The 16,984-nt window shown below is 42.0% G+C and overlaps 1 long non-coding RNA gene across 1 annotated transcript; it reads left to right on the top strand.

Annotated features, from left to right (window-relative positions):
- The first annotated feature begins 12,676 nt into the window (after positions 1–12,676).
- On the top strand, positions 12,677–16,329 carry LOC138970753 (uncharacterized). Its single transcript, XR_011457062.1, has 3 exons — positions 12,677–13,047; positions 14,033–14,207; positions 14,645–16,329. It is a non-coding gene; the product is annotated as an uncharacterized lncRNA (long non-coding RNA).
- The last annotated feature ends 655 nt before the right edge of the window (positions 16,330–16,984 follow it).

The following is a 16,984-nucleotide window of genomic DNA, read 5'->3' as shown; positions in this document are numbered from 1 at the left end:
CCTGTTTGTGTGGCTGTGTCATTAACTCGCCAATAAAAAAAAAATTCAGTTACATGTTTTCCGCCCTCCCGCCCCCCCCCCCCCCCCCCCCCTCCTTCCCCCCTCTCACCCCCCCCCCCCCCCCCCTGGGCTAGATTTACTCAGAACCACCCCCCCTCACCCCTCTCTCTACCAAGATAGCCCCAAAACGTTTTATGGGTGCTACATATTGTTTCTCTAAAGCATGACAGACGTGCCTTTTGTTTGAAGGGTTTGGTGTGGGGAATAGATGACTTCTCGGACAACCTTCAAGGGTACTCAATCATTTACCATGATAGTCACGTAAATCTTTGACTGTCTGTCTGTCTGTTTGCCTTTCTGTTTCTCTCTGTCTCTCTCTGTCTCTCTCTGTCTCTATCTGTCTCTGTCTGTATGTCTCTCTCTCTCTCTCTCTCTCTCTCTCTCTCTCTCTCTCTCTCTCTTTCTCTAGATCTCTAGGTGATCCTTCTGATCCCTCTAATTACAGGCCTATTTCAATCCTGTCACCACTTTCAAAACCCTTGGAAAAACATATATATAAACATGCCCTAGCACATTTTGATAAAAACAATTTATTCCATCCAAAACAATCTGGTTTTCACAAAAAGCACTCATGTCATACAGCTCTTATAAATCTAATTGATCAATGGCTAACCAACATAAATTCCAACAAATTTTCTGCAGCACTGTTTGTGGATTTTGCAAAGGCGTTCGATGTTATTGATCATTCTCTTCTCATCAGGAAATTGTCAATATATGGCATGCAATGCACCACCATTAATATTCTTAAATCTTTTCTTTTAAATAGAAAACAAATTACATTTACTAATGCATCATATTCAAATGAAAGTACTTTGAAATATGGGGTCCCACAGGGATCTGTTTTAGGCCCATTATTGTTCTCCATTTATGTCAATGATTTACCACTTTGCATACGTAATAACTGTGAGTTGTTTGCAGATGACACTACTATTCATTCTAGTCACCATTCCATAAATTATTTATCAAAAACTCTCCAAGAAAGCATTAATGCACTACTGAATTGGTCAGAGTTAAATCATATGTCTCTTAACCATACAAAAACAAAAGTTTATGCTCATAACCACGAGATAGAAGCGACAAAATCTATTATCGAGCATTCCGCCCCTCTATATTAAAAATCAAGTATTGGAAGAAGTGTCCCACCATAAAGTCCTTGGTGTAAAGATTGATAATAATTTGTCATGGAATTACCACATTGATTACATCTGTAAGATTGCTTCCCCAAAAATATATCAGTTATCAAAAATTAAACACTTCTTGAATCTTCACTCGCGAAAGATCTTTTTTTACAATCACATCTTGTCAAATATTGATTACTAGAATGAATACCCGCTTCGCCGGGTACCCGGCTTCGCCGAAAAGAAGTAGAGCCGAATACCAGGCTGCGCCTGGGACCCGGCTTTGCCGGGTGTACGCCCGCTTCGCCGGCGCACGAAGGAAAGGAGATAAACGCGCAAAACACTGGAGACCTTCTAAAAATAGTAACGTGCAGTGACCTTCTAAAAATAGTAACGTAGTAACGGGAATATGGATTGACGCCACACGGAGGAAGGGAGATAATCGCGGCTGAAAACACTGGTGAAGATAAGGAAGAGTTACTGGTAGTGGATCCCGACCAACAAAAAAAAATTTAAAAAAAATCGGTTCAGCGCGCACAGCGCTGCGCGCTGAGAGCACGTGTTGAAATATCTCATCGATGAGGTTGTGTCCGGGGTGTAGCTGAATACGGTGTCCAAATTTGAAAAAGATCCACCGAGAACTTTGGCCGTGCATCGCGAACAGACAGACAGACAGACAGACAGACAGACACTAGTCGTATATATATATATACTAGAGGAATACCCGGCTTCGCCGGGGTGAATCGCGAGACAGAGACAGACAGCGTGGCGGTTCATCACAATCACCTTTGCAGGCGATTTCTTAGCCCTATATTATCTGTTGTGGCTTCTCAAAAGCCAGAACATACAGACAGACAAAAGCCGCTAGACCCCATCACAAACAGAACTCTACAATCCACAGGTTTTTGCCCACACACACACACACAAACACACACACAGAGAAGCCGTATATATATATATGTATATCTATATCTATAAATATATAGAGATAGGTGAGAGTGTATTTTTCGCGTGGCTATAAATTGATTCGACCTTTTCACTTTGACAGTAAGAACAACTTACGGGTGCAAGGGAAGCGTTCTGGACAGCGCAGTGACATAAAAATAGTAACTCAGAAACGGGAATTTGGGGTGAACGGCGCGAGACAGAGACAGACAGCGTGGCGGTTCACCACAATCACCTTTGAAGGCGAAGTTCTGTCAAACGGGATTGAGAATTTTAAAGCTTATTTCTTAGCCCTATATTATCTGCTGTGGCTTCTCAAATGCCAGAACATACAGACAGACAAAAGCCGCTAGACCATATCACAAACAGAACTCTACAATACACAGGTGTTTGCCCACACACACACACAAACACACACACACACACAGAGAAGCCGTATATATATATGCATATCTGTATCTATAAATATATAGAGATAGGTGAGAGTGTATTTTTCGCGTGGCTATAAATTGATTCGACCTTTTCACTTTGACAGTAAGAACAACTTACGGGTGCAAGGGAAGCGTTCTGGACAGCGCAGTGACATAAAAATAGTAACTCAGAAACGGGAATTTGGGGTGAACGGCGCGAGACAGAGACAGACAGCGTGGCGGTTCACCACAATCACCTTTGAAGGCGAAGTTCTGTCAAACGGGATTGAGAATTTTAAAGCTTATTTCTTAGCCCTATATTATCTGCTGTGGCTTCTCAAATGCCAGAACATACAGACAGACAAAAGCCGCTAGACCACATCACAAACAGAACTCTACAATACACAGGTTTTTGCCCACACACACACACAAACACACACACACACACAGAGAAGCCGTATATATATATGCATATCTGTATCTATAAATATATAGAGATAGGTGAGAGTGTATTTTTCGCGTGGCTATAAATTGATTCGACCTTTTCACTTTGACAGTAAGAACAACTTACGGGTGCAAGGGAAGCGTTGTGGACAGCGCAGTGGACAGCACAGTGACATTCTAAAAATAGTAACTTACAAACGGGAAAGCCACACGAAGGAAGGGAGATAAACGCCAAACACTGGAGAAGATAAGGAAGAGTTACTTATAATGGTGAAATGAACACAAAAACCAAAATCAGTTCAGCGCTGCGCGCTGAGAGCACGTGTTGAAATATCTCATCGATGATATTGTGTCCGGGGTGTAGCTGAATACGGTGTCCAAATTTGAAAAAGATCCACCGAGAACTTTGGCGTTGTGATGTGGTGTAGCGGCTTTGGTGTGTCGGTATGGGGGCCCGGGTAGCTGAGGTGGAACCAAAATCGGTTCAGCGCTGCGCGCTGAGAGCACGTGTTGAAATATCGACCAGGTTGTGTCCTGTACCGGGTCTACCTGAATATGCCCACCAAATTTGAAGCAGATCCATCGAGAACTTTGGCCGTGCATCGCGAACTCACACACAGACACACAGACACACACACACAGACACACACACAGACACAAGTCGTATATATATATAGAAGACTAGAGGAATACCCGGCTTCGCCGGGTGGATCGCCAGACAGAGTATGCAGCGTGGCGGTTCGCTACGTTTGATGATGATAAAATCGTTTATTTAACGTCACTCTGTAAAAACATTGGCGACATTTGTCTTAGATTAAGAACACACACAGGCACGCACACAAACTTTCCCTTTATGTACAGTGGTTCACCACCCTCCCGCCCCCCGCACACTCTCGCTCATCTAATTAAAAATGGTGTTAAGAGATATACTTGGATATAAAATGGTATTTTTAAAAGTTCTGATAAAAATATATAGTAGCTGTATGAGAAGCAATGGCGTCAGCCGCAGCAACGTCTCTTCATATCCAGGGACCAAGTGGGTGCGTGTGCATAAGTCCAGCGATAAGTTTGGGACCTTGCCACCCAAGGTCTTTATTAAAACTTAAAAGATAACTTAATTTTTCATTTGAGGTATTTGGCAGAATATTTCTATTTGAGTTTATAAACTGAGTCAGGGGTTGAAAGTGGCATGAGTTCAAATCACACTCCAAAGTCAAATGAGCAATGGTGAGGTCGGATTGACAGGTGCATTTAAGCTCTAGAAATTGGCAATTCCCAGCTTCTGCCCTTAGGCGGTTAATCCTTTTTATTACACGTGGGCATGCATTATAGGTGTTCATCTGTTTTGATGGGGCTTCCCGAATGAGCCAGCCAGAGCTTATAGCCTTGTGCATATATTTGTTCCTCCATTCTCTCCAGAGAAGAGAGTCTGTAAGGCTACTGATCTCAGAAGCAGACAATGGCAGGTCTACCTCGGAGGCGCCTATGCCTTGGGCAGCTTCTTTAGCGGCTTTGTCCGCTTTCTCGTTGCCAGGCACGTTCACGTGTGCTGGACACCAGACCAGGTTAATCTCGCTTCCTTTTTTTATAATTTTATTTGCCAGCTCCTTTATGGCAATGACAAGATCATGTCTTTTTGATCTTTTGTTAGATCTTAATGCTTCAATGGCTGCTTTGGAGTCAGAGAATATAGCTATCTTTTGAGGATGAGTGTTCTTGAGATTGAGATGAACAAGCGACATGCAGATGCCAAGGAGCTCAGCTGAGAAGATCGAGTTTCTGTTGCACAGTTTAAATTTCCCAGTCATGTCATCGCTGGGGATTACAAAAGCTGCGCCAGCCTTCTTGTCATCCAACACTGACCCGTCTGTGTAAACATGAACGTGGCCTTTGTATACAGTATCAATGTGCTCAAGGGCTTGTATCCTGAGTAATAACTGATCATCCTTTGTAGCTGTGCAATATTCTGTGTCAAAATTCATTTCTTTCATTGTCCATGAGGGATCACGAGATATGGGGTTTTGGGCCACATCATTTGGGTCGACACTGATTTCACTAAAGAGTGAAGCATTGAATTGAGCCAGTGAGGAGAAAGTAGTGCCAAAGTGGGCCTTTTTGTTTTGGACATGATTGTAATGCGGTTGTAGCTCCTCTTTTGTTGAGTTTTGCACTGTGTTGGCTCGAACATTGTAATCTGCGCAGCACTTACGCCGCCACATGTCAAGAGGGAGGAATCCTGCTTGGTGGTATACAATGGCCTGCTTTGAATGCCTTGGGTGTCCGAGGGCAAGCCGAAGGGCACGACATTCCGCTGACTGTAGCTTATCAAGCCATTTTCGAGCCGACGAGAAGTAGGCCTCCTGTCCATATGATAGTCTTGATCTTATAAGAGCTCTGGTGATGTTTGTTAGAATAACTGGGCACTTTGCCCATGGTTGGGCAGCCAGTATTTTAAGAAGGTTGATGGTCTTATTTGCTTTGCTTAAAAGATACTTTAAATGAGCAGTCCATAGTCCATTTGAGGTGAAAAGTACGCCCAGATATTTCACCTGCTGACTGGGTGAGACAACAGATTTATCTAGTGAAAACTGTATCTTTTCTCGATCTTCCAGTTTTCGGTTTGTAAAGACAACGAATACAGTTTTCTCGGCAGAGAGAGTGAAGCCATTCTCCCGCATATAGTTTGCAATGTTATCTATAGCTGTTTGCCACTCTTTAGAGAATTTGTGTTCTGTTTTATAGGTTTTGTTTTGATACTCTTTGCATAGAGCAATATCATCCGCATAAAGCGTCAGTTCGGCTCCATGTGTTTTAATTGTCGATATGTCATGCAGCATAATGCTAAAAAGCAGTGGTGCTATTACTGAGCCCTGTGGCACTCCCATGTCAACTTTGCGAGTGGATGATTTGGCACCTTTATAATCAGTTTGAAAGGATCTGTTCAGTAGAAAGCTTTTTATGTATTGAAACATATTACCACTGATGCCTAATTGCTTCAATTTGAACAACAATCGTTGGTGCCATACTGTATCGTAGGCTTTTTTGATGTCAAAAAAGACAGCAAAGAGAGACTTCTTGCGTGAGAGAGCTTTCTTAATTTTGGAGGACAGTTTTACAATGTGATCCGAGACACCCCTGCCTCGACGGAAACCGGCTTGGCACAGGGGTATTACCTTTTTTCTTTCCATTTCATCTTCTAGTCTGGATTTTAGTATTCTTTCATAGATTTTGCTCAGATGGGAGGTCAGAGATATAGGGCGCCAGTTGGAAGGGTCAGCTCTTGGTTTTCCAGGCTTTAAAATGGGGATCACAACAGCCTCTTTCCAAGCTGAGGGAATCAGGCCAGACTTCCAGCATGTTGAATAAAAATCCAGTAAAAGATTTAATCCTTGGTTTGGTAAATGTTGTATGACCTGATAGTTTATTGGATCAGAACCACAGGCGGATCGGACTTTTGTCACCGATGCTATAGCCGTTTTCAGTTCTTGAATGGATAAGGGAGCATTTATTTTTAAGGAAGGGTTGAGTTCTGGGTCGTTTAAGTCCTGTTTATCCTCCCACTTCTTACGGAAGAGTTCCTGCTCACATAACAGTTTATCTGTTTGGCTTGCTGCTGCAAAAATATCTGCAAACAGTTCTGCTTTTTCGGGAAGGCTTTCATATTTTTTTCCTTCGTGCATAAGAGGACGTTCAGCCTGCTTGTGTCTGCATTTGAATTTCCTTATTTTGGTCCAAATTTTTCCAGCATCTCTGTAATCGCTCACTTTGCTGGACATGTTTTCAAAATATTCTTTTTTTGCTTTGTCTATAATTTTGTCACATTGTTCTTCAGTTGATTTCATATTGTTGTGGTTTTGTGCAGACCTGAAGCGATCATACTTCTCTTTTGCAGTTCTTTTTAACCTGATGGCTGTTCTGCATTCTTCTGTTCACCATGGGCTCTGATCAGTTCTACTGGGTCCGATAAAAGGTTTTGTTTTGGGGATTGACAATTCCATTGCATTCAGCAGGTTTGATCTTAGCTGTTTATATTTGTTGTCGATACTTTCTTGGGACTCTGGATTGCCATCCAAGAGGGTATGTGCATCGGCAGACTTAGTGACAGCGTCCTTGAAAACTGCCCAGTCTGCCTTTTTATAATTGTATTTTAAGGCTTTTGGACCTGGCTCTGTGTGTGGTGATTTCCCAATAATGGATATCATGATTGGTAAGTGGTCGCTTTTTAATTTATCTGACACAACGCACCAGTCCGTTGTTAATCCGAGAGTGGGACTAACCAAGGTTATGTCAATGGCGGAGGGGTGTTGGTTTGAGATATCGGGTATTCTGGTTGCTGATCCGTCATTTAGTAAGTACACATTTGATTGCGTTATATAGGTGGCAAGGCTCTTTCCCACGGCACATGTCTGATCGGGGAAGTTGGCATCCCACAGGGGGTTTCGGCCATTAACATCTCCTCCGATCACCCAGGTGCGTCTTCCGTCGAGCTCTGGGAGCCAGCTGAAAATCGGGCCTTTGGTAATGTTTCTGTTATATATGTTTAATAAGAAGATGGATGGGCCATCATTCAGCAGAAGTTCAACTAGGTTTGAATGTATTTTTGTGTCGGCCGGAACAGGGGTTGGGTGAACATTGTACTTCAGATTGTCTCTGACATAGGTTACTGTGTACTTGATAGTTTGTGCTCCGCTCGTATCATCAACCTGATAATCTGTGACGGGTGGGTAAAAGAAACCAGATATGAAGGGGAGTTTTCCCGCATGACAGAGTGGGGACTGTATCAATAATACATTGAACATGTTGTTTTGGTTAAGATAATTAATAAGGTACGGTAGAGCAGTGTTAAGGGAACGACAGTTCCACTGCAGTATATTTATTCTTGAATCCATTTCAATCACAGAAGACCTAAAGTCTGTTGTGACCGTTTGATCTGCCCCTCAACTCTCTATGTCATTGTGTTGTCAAGGGGTTGAGACTCTGTTACAGATCTGCCTCCCTGAATGCCGAGAAGAGCGCATTGAGTGGTAAGTATCTTATTTAAGGCTAGTGGAGTTGGATTTTCCTTTGGCTTAAATATTTCAGTATATAGCCCTGTCAGAAGTGTCAGAACATTTTCGGGGCTTTCATTCGTTTTTGCTTCAATAAGTGCAGCTAGGATGCCAGTGACGAATTTGAACACCTCACCGCAGTTCTCGGCGCTCATCATCTTCATCTTTGCATAGCTTTCTTTTAAAATATGTTGTCTGAGGCAGTCTTCGGACTGTGGCTTTGGTGTGTTTTGTGTTTCATCTTCCTCAACAATCATCAACTTTGGTTCATCCATGAACAAGTCATCATAATCGTGTGTGGGGGAAGTTTGAGATTCTGCATCAGCAACCTTTTTCTCATTGTTTGTTGTTGGCTGTTTGTTTGTCTTTGTTTTGTCTGCTGCTTTTGTGGGGGTCTTTTTTACATTGTGTCTTGATTTTAGTTTCTGGGCAACAGTAGACTCATTATTAATAGGGTTTATGTCAGTTCTTTGTCCAGGTCTCTGGAGGGCGATATTTTGCTCTGAAATGGGGTTTTCACTACGAGGGTTGCTTGGTCCGCCTTGATTTCCTGTGTGTATGCGGCTTGTTGTTGGTTCTGGCCAGATAGTGCTATAATCCTGTTTTTCAATCTCAGCCACGAAGGCTGGGGAGGTAGCCAGGTTTCTCTTTGCTTTGCTGGCACCGCGAGGAGCACTTTTCCCCCCTGCCATTTTCAGCACCCAGCACTCATCGACTTCTGAATCAGAGTCATTAGATGTATCTGGGTCTTTCTTTTGTTTTTTCATTATTTCAAACTTTGCTCTTCTTATTGCTTCTGCATATGGGATGTATTTGGCTGCTCGGATTTTGTTTGCTGTTCTTCGGAGCACTAGCTCAGGACAGCCTAAGTAAGCTGCCGAGTGGGGACCGCCACAGTTTAGGCAGTGTTTGTCATTTGGACAGTTGTCAACTGGGTGGTCTTTCTTTTGACCGCATCTTGGGCATTTGTCTTGTCTGGCTTTACATTGTTTGGAGCCATGTCCCAATCTCTGGCACTTAGTACACCTTCTGACTGGGGCCACATAGGGTTCGACAGCAAAGAAGGTTTTCACTATCTTCACTGTATCTGGTAGCGTTTTCTTTTAAAAAAGTGATTTTGACAGCTTGAGTAAGTTCCCCCTTCTGGTTTTTTAACCGCTGAAGAGATTTTACTTTCTCAAGAGATTGTTGAAGTTTATCAAGGTCTTCAGAGAGTGGGATGGGTCTGATGACACCTTCCGTTGTTGCCTCTGGTATAGTGCATCTTATTTGCACTTGAGCGAGACTGGTGAGATTGGCAAGTTTATGTTGTTGTTTTTCATTGCAGCAGGCAATCAAGAATTTGCCCGAGGGCAGAGGTCGTACACCTTCTATCTGACCGACCGCGTCAACCAAAACACGACACTGGAGTGATGGCCCAAGTTTCGAGAACATAGCTGGACCTGTAGCCGCGTTGGTGAGAATGACTGGGTATTGTGCAAAGGTTGGAGGAAGACTTGGTGTCACCTTTTTTGACTTTGTGTGTCTAGGGGGCCCAGTTTTGACTGGTTGTGAGACTTTTGACTGTGGCTGAGGCAGAGCCTGTTCGGCATCACTGTTAGCAATGGGTGCTTTTTTCTTTCGCTGACGGCGGCGTTGAGTTTTAAAAATGTCATCGCCTTCTGTGCTTTGGGAAGGTGAAATGTTCCCGTCTTCTGAGGGCACTGCTGCGTTGTGGTTATTGACACTGGCGTCAGCGTCAGAGTGGTTGTTTGAGCTCTCTTTTGTCTTTTTTGAGCTTGTTGGAGAGAAGCTGTCGGAATCTCTTAACCTTTTTCGGGGTGTGCAACACAATGTGCTGTCCATAGATTCAGCAGGGGTAGAGGTAGCCAAAGGTGGTTTGTCGCTTATGACAAAGGTGGCAGTGGCCATTGTGAGGGCCTTTTGGTGTTCAAATGCAGTGAGGAGTACTCAGAGAGCAGTGTGTTTGTGTGTAGTTGTGAGCGACCTTGGTAGAGGACCCTCTAAAAGCGAAATGACTAGAAAATGAGCTTTGGTATGAGCAGGCGTCTCGCACTGTTAAAAGAAAAAAGAAGGGATGACAAAAGCGTCCCTTGACAAAGAGTGAGCTGAAGCTCACCCTCTAGTGACTTTCACTTCTCTCCCGAGAATCACGAGGACTCCTGCAGGGCGAGTGGAAAAGCCACCAAGGGCAATTAAAAAAGCCCTCTCTGGGTCTATGCCAAGAGAGCTGTGACGTGTGTTAAAACACACACAAAATGTGATTGTCCCCCTTTACCATCAGGAATTCGGGAAGAAATCGTATTTTGAGCACTGACTTGGCTATGTAAGCTCGAGGTACGTTAAAGCAGTCGCTATGTAATCAGCATGTCTGCTTGTGAAAGACGCACTCTACGGGCCAGCAACTGCAGTGAATTACTCGTGCTGAGTCTGAGGACAAAAATGACCCCCCTGAAGCTACGTTTACCAAATAAACAGAGCACATCACAAACAGAACTGTGCAATACACAGGTGTTTTCTACAGACACACACAAAGACACACACACACACACAGAGAAGCCGTATATATATATATCTATATCTATGTATAAATATATAGAGATAGATGACAGTGTATTTTTCGCGTGGCTATAAATTGATTCGACCTTTGCACTTTTACAGTGAGGATAATTTACGGGTCCAATTTTCGTTAATTTACAGGTCCAATTTACGTTCTGGACACTGCGGTGACCTTCTAAAAATAGTAACAGAACGCCGGGAATATCCGTGCACCATACGAAGGAAGGGAGGTAAAGACTGAAAGGTCAGTATTTTTAGACAAAGCACATGTTCTGAGCAAACAGAAAACAAAATATTGGAAGCGTGAATGACGCTACCCAAAAATAAAATCTTTTTGTTACATATATTTTTGTTTTGTATAATTTTTGTCCCCATGGTTCATTCATCGAACCATGGACCCGTCATGCTTAGGTCCCTCCCAGATTCCTGGAATGGGAACAGCACGAACATGATTCAGTGGCCGTAATGCTATTCCTGATCATATCATGTCGAGTCCCATACTTGTCGTTAAAATTAATATTAAAAGTCCTACGGTTTTGACGCCCTAGGTACCAGATCACAAAGACTGAGAACTGTGCAATACACAGGTGTTTTCTACAGACACACTCAAACACACACACACACAGAGAAGCCGTATATGTATATCTATATCTATATGTATAAATATATAGAGATAGATGACAGTGTATTTTTTGCGTGGCTATAAATTGATTCGACCTTTGCACTTTGACAGTAATAACAACTTACGGGTGCAAGGGAAGCGTTCTGGACAGCGCAGTGACATTCATAAAATAGTAACGTAGAAACGGGAATATGGATTGAAGCCACACGAAGGAAGGGAGATAAACGGGGTGAATCGCGAGACAGAGACAGACAGCGTGGCGGTTCACCACAATCACCTTTGAAGGCGAAGTCCTGTCAAACGGGATTGAGAATTTTAGAGCTTATTTCTTAGCCCTATATTATCTGCTGTGGCTTCTCAAATGCCAGAACATACAGACAGACAAAAGCCGCTAGACCACATCACAAACAGAACTCTACAATACACAGGTTTTTGCCCACACACACACACAAACACACACACACACAGAGAAGCCGTATATATATATATGCATATCTGTATCTATAAATATATAGAGATAGGTGAGAGTGTATTTTTCGCGTGGCTATAAATTGATTCGACCTTTTCACTTTGACAGTAAGAACAACTTACGGGTGCAAGGGAAGCGTTGTGGACAGCGCAGTGGACAGCGCAGTGACATTCTAAAAATAGTAACTTACAAACGGGAAAGCCACACGAAGGAAGGGAGATAAACGCCAAACACTGGAGAAGATAAGGAAGAGTTACTTATAATGGTGAAATGAACACAAAAACCAAAATCAGTTCAGCGCTGCGCGCTGAGAGCACGTGTTGAAATATCTCATCGATGATATTGTGTCCGGGGTGTAGCTGAATACGGTGTCCAAATTTGAAAAAGATCCACCGAGAACTTTGGCGTTGTGATGTGGTGTAGCGGCTTTGGTGTGTCGGTATGGGGGCCCGGGTAGCTGAGGTGGAACCAAAATCGGTTCAGCGCTGCGCGCTGAGAGCACGTGTTGAAATATCGACCAGGTTGTGTCCTGTACCGGGTCTACCTGAATATGCCCACCAAATTTGAAGCAGATCCATCGAGAACTTTGGCCGTGCATCGCGAACTCACACACAGACACACAGACACACACACAGACACACAGACACAAGTCGTATATATATATAGATATGTAGATGCATCCACTGTATGGGATTGTGCAAGTGCTAATGTTTTGAAACCTTTAGCTAGTCTTCACAGAAGAGCAGTTAAGCCTATTATGTTAAAAAATGACATTCCTTCAGAATCTGATTATAATGTGCAAGTATTACCATTTCAAAAAAGATTCATGTATAATAAAGGTGGAGTGATGTCAGGGTATGTACTGGAGACATTACGTGATAATTTTATTTTGAACTATAACAGACTAAAAATCATAACACCGACTCCACGTATTGACCTTTCCAAATCAAGCCTTATTTATTCAGGTGTGGTCCCATGGAATTCACTGCCTATTTTTCTTAAAGGAAAAGTCCAAGGTTTAGGGTCACTTTTGATACGTTGACCCTCTTAATTCATCAACCACAAATGCGTGTGTAAAAATGAACACAGAAATCCAAAAAGTATACTTTGACTCGTTTTTGGTTGTTCTGAATCGTTCCATCGCGCGCGCAGTCTTGGCTCATGACCTTGTGCACATACGTGTGCTACGTCACGAGCCTTGAACAACAAATATGGCCGGCTCAAGCAGTGAGGAAGACAAGTGGAATACGGACCGGTTTTCAGCCAGCCTGAGGTTTTAGCGTGCCCGTTTGAGCCTCTTCGTCGTCAAAATGCTGGCGAGGCCACAAGGAACTGCTTGAAACAGAGCCAGCATAAGCGGCAATACGAAATGGTATGTGATTCTCTTTGTTGTGATGTTGAAACACTAGTCCTTGAACTGCCCAGTTTAGAATAAATGCTTCCACAGTGATGTTCACACGCGACTATCCTTATTTTCTCTTTCTGAGTAATTCTTCAGTCACACAACGAAACATGTAGACATCAAGTTAACATTGCGCAAAGCCTGTTTCTTGCGGACAAAACTGCAATTATCCTGGTATTTTTATTTGCGACAGTAAGACACTACATGACATCGACACCACTAAACAGTGAAACTTTTTTGAAATGGCGGTGGGCTGCTTTCATGTGCTAATACTAGATCTAATAGTGATCCTGACATTTTTCTTGCGAAACGGTCAAAGGGAAGTAATAAATGAATTTAGTTTTTTTAAACGAGCACACGTGATTTCCGATCTCAAACTAGATCTGAAATCATAAGATTTTCTGAGCAGTGGCGAAACGCTGATGGCGTGATATCGCAAGCCGTTTTGGAAGCAAATAAGCACTGTCAGTGTCAGACATATGCTGAAACACGATTACAGCAGTTCAAACTTTTTGATTATTGATTTTTAGGAGTACGCAATATCGGACAGTCACAGTCACACTACAAAAAGACAATGCGTTAGTGCATAGATCGGTATTCTCAAACGTCACGAACACTGAACAGACAGTACGTTGCTACTATATATTTTACTGTATTAACAAAACCTCACAGTCCCATTAAAAATGTGTGGTGTGTGCCGAAAAGCAACCATATGAGATTCAGTCAGTGGGACCCTGAATCTACCTGGGGTTAAATCGGGTTATTGACTCTCATTGCATGAATTTTTAAACTGAATACTGTATATAGGCTACATGTACTACTGTTCGTGTTGTTTTTGTGATCCACTGCAATTTATGTGTATACCTTAGAATCTCAAGGTAATTTTTGAACGGGGCATACCGAGATGATTCATTTTGCCATGATCACAGAGTGATACGTGTATTTTGCTTATCAGGTGTCAGTGCAGAAACTCCAAGAGGGAACGAAATTCAAATATCTGGAAAACCTGGATGAGGAGATAGACAGGCTAACAGCACATCCTCCTATGTTTGCTCGGACATATACTACCTTCAAACTGCATACTATGCGTACACACAGGAATATGGACGACTCAACATTGATCAAAATGGGTAAGTAACACAACACAAACAGATGATTTCCATTATGATAGATTTATTTATCTTAAACTGAAAGTAAAATTGACAACAGAGTGTACAATTTGTTTTCAAATACGAAAATATCACATTGGGTTAAAAAAAAAAACACACCAACATATATCATTAAAACTATTCTTTATTTCTAAACACATACATATCAGCATAGTTTATTCATGTAAACATCCTCATTTCGGTTCCCAGTCTATCTGAAATCAAGGTAAGATATGCCAAAAAAATAGCGATCACACAGTGCTTCAGCATGAATTTGAAAACCTGCTCTACGTCACATAGACACAGCGTGTCTTATGATTCTATCCACCCTCTCCAAACAAACACGTACACGTTTTCTCGGGTACGAATGTCTTAAAAGCTCAAACTAAGCTGCTGTTTTATTCTGTCTTGCTTTGCAGGAAATACAGGCACGTCGCTTACCCATGACAGGCAGCTGGTGCGCTAGCGAGTGGGGTTTCTAGGCAGAAGCATCAGAGTACCATTACCAACCTGTGCAGTCAAAACAATCAGAAATACTTTCCCAAACGGATGAAGAGTGGGGTTCAAACTCCCTGAGCTACAGAAGGCTGAAATATACTTTTACAAATCGTGTGACTGTGTTGAACTAGTATCTTTGGTTGAACAGATTCCTGCGTGGTTTGAAGATACTGAGTTGTCACGTGGTCCAGTACATGGTTCACATTCTGCAACATTTTGTTCCAGACTTTTTCCACTGTTGGTGTACTCCAGCATCAGGTAGTCACAGTCCATGAGCCGGTCAGCATAGCTTGTGTCCAGTATTTTCCGTTTGAGTGTTGCCTGAAACATGGTTTTCAATTGGGGAAGTAACTAACGATCTCTGCACACATTTTAACATGTGAATAAGAACAGAAAAGTTTGTCAAAAGTATACATAGTTTAATTTGCATTTACTTCAAGACCAGACTTTCTTTTCGTTCATTATTTCTTCATAAAGATTCTGGAAATTAACAAAATGTTTCCCCCTATCAAGGCCTCCTAACTTTTTTTTAAATGCAGGTCGGTTTTTTGTCATCTGTGCATTACTACCTCTTGCCACCCGTGCGGTCATTGCCACCAGGTATCTCAACAATCAAACCGTCTATACAGGCATAAAGGCACGTCCTTTTCCAAAACAGGATTGCTCACTACACAGATCTGCGAAGACTTTTACATGGAGAAAAAAATCTCTTGACTTGAACATACACCAGGAATAAACATCCTGACTGGTTTTTGGAGCTGGATTTTTTAGGGAATGTTTTACACGTGTGGCGTTTAAGAAATTAATTCATAAAATTCTACATTCGCAAAGAGAGTACTCATACTGTTACAGAGTGTTGAGTTCTGGTATTTTTCAAAACGGAAGGATGGCCACATCCCATGTAAAAGCCTGGTAAGATTTGAGATTTTGAACCCAATCGTTTACACGGGAAGGGCTGTCGAAGGGCTGTCCATTTAAGAGGAGGCATCCATGCCTGGATGAGAAATACACTGATAACACAGAAAAAGCACGAGTTTAACCTGCATATTCACAAAACTGGTTCAGAGGTCCGGCAAAGGGAACACATGTTAGTTATTTTAAGAGAACATCACGAAGACCGAATTATTAAATTAAAGCCTTTCTGCAAGAATGTACATCTTCTATGAATTATATTCTAAAACGCCACATGTGTGATTCATTCCACACACAAAATCCAGCTCCAAGAAGCAGTGAGGCTGTTGATTATTGGTATGTGTTCAAGTCGACAGATGATTTTACCTGTGTAAACTGAGCCTTGGCAGATCTGATATAGTGAGCAAAGACCTGCATTTTTTTTAAACGTGTTCAGAGGCCTTGAAATGGTTAAACATTTTGTTTATTTCAAGTAGTCTTTATGAAGAAAAAATTAACAATAAGGAAGGCACATGGGTTGAAATGCAAATTAGATTCCTTTTGACGAACTGTTTATGTTCTTCTTCATGTGTTACATTATGCGTACGTAGATCGCAAGATATTTTCGAAAAAATTCATAGATAAGCCAATCTGCAAACGGACAAAAATTCACAATATAAATTTATGAAGCCAATAAATTTGACTCAAGAACAAAGCTTATGTGTTTGAGGTGATGTGCATGGGTATGAATGTTGAATGAGTCCGTCAAAGATACCCTCCACGTCGCCTCACAGTGGAACCTACCATTAAAATTATACCACCTTAAATTACCTTGCTCTTTCAAATGTACTGCTTAAACTTCTTGAACATGCAACTCTTGCTGTCTACCATAAAGACCATCAGGTCAACAACATACTCGTGAATGTTTTGTTTTGGTCTATAATTAAACATTTCAGAAAATACCCTTTTTTATATTTTTTATTCGGAAGCATACTGACTTTATTTGAAACTACTTCGACAGATATAGTTTTGCAGGTTGACGGGAGGTGAGTTACGAAAGAAATTCAATCCATATGTCGCTCAGCACAGAAAGCATAAACGATTAACATGAGTAGAAATGAACTTGTACTTGTTTTCATAATGTATTATTTGGATGGTATCTGTCAAAGACACTTTCTCGTTTTTTGCAAAGCTAGAATAAGGCACTAATTTTCAAAACAAAACAAAAATCTTACGATGAATGGCACGTTGGTTTTCTCCTGTGGTGATTCTGGACGGTAGGAACAGGACTGGTCAACAGTTGCGTTGTGATCACGGAGAACCGGGAAATCTGGAATGCCGAATGGTCACGGTGTCAGTGTCTAGTGACC

This window comes from Littorina saxatilis, linkage group LG1 (assembly GCF_037325665.1).
Source record: "Littorina saxatilis isolate snail1 linkage group LG1, US_GU_Lsax_2.0, whole genome shotgun sequence".
Lineage (NCBI taxonomy): Eukaryota > Metazoa > Mollusca > Gastropoda > Littorinimorpha > Littorinidae > Littorina > Littorina saxatilis.
This window is presented reverse-complemented; position numbering and strand designations above follow the sequence as displayed.